We start from the raw sequence: 284 nt of genomic DNA on the forward strand, positions 1-284 counted from the left end.
CTCAAGTGAACTTTCTAGAACTCATAGGGAGAGAGGTTTGAAGGTGGGAGCTCATAGCCAAAAGAAACACAACTAGCACTCAAATCAACATCTAAATTCAACATTAGTACACCCCCTCTTATTATACTCTAGCTTCTCTAGGCCTATCTCAACTCTTTTCATCCTACACTCATCATCATGCATTCACACATGCAAATCAGCCAACTCTCAAGTTCATTAAGCATAGCATCAAGTGAATTCTTGCAAATGGTCAATTGGTCCAAATCATTTGGTTGAGTAAGGGA

The sequence above is a fragment of the Brassica oleracea genome, chromosome C4 (assembly GCF_000695525.1).
Source record: "Brassica oleracea var. oleracea cultivar TO1000 chromosome C4, BOL, whole genome shotgun sequence".
Classification (NCBI taxonomy): domain Eukaryota; kingdom Viridiplantae; phylum Streptophyta; class Magnoliopsida; order Brassicales; family Brassicaceae; genus Brassica; species Brassica oleracea.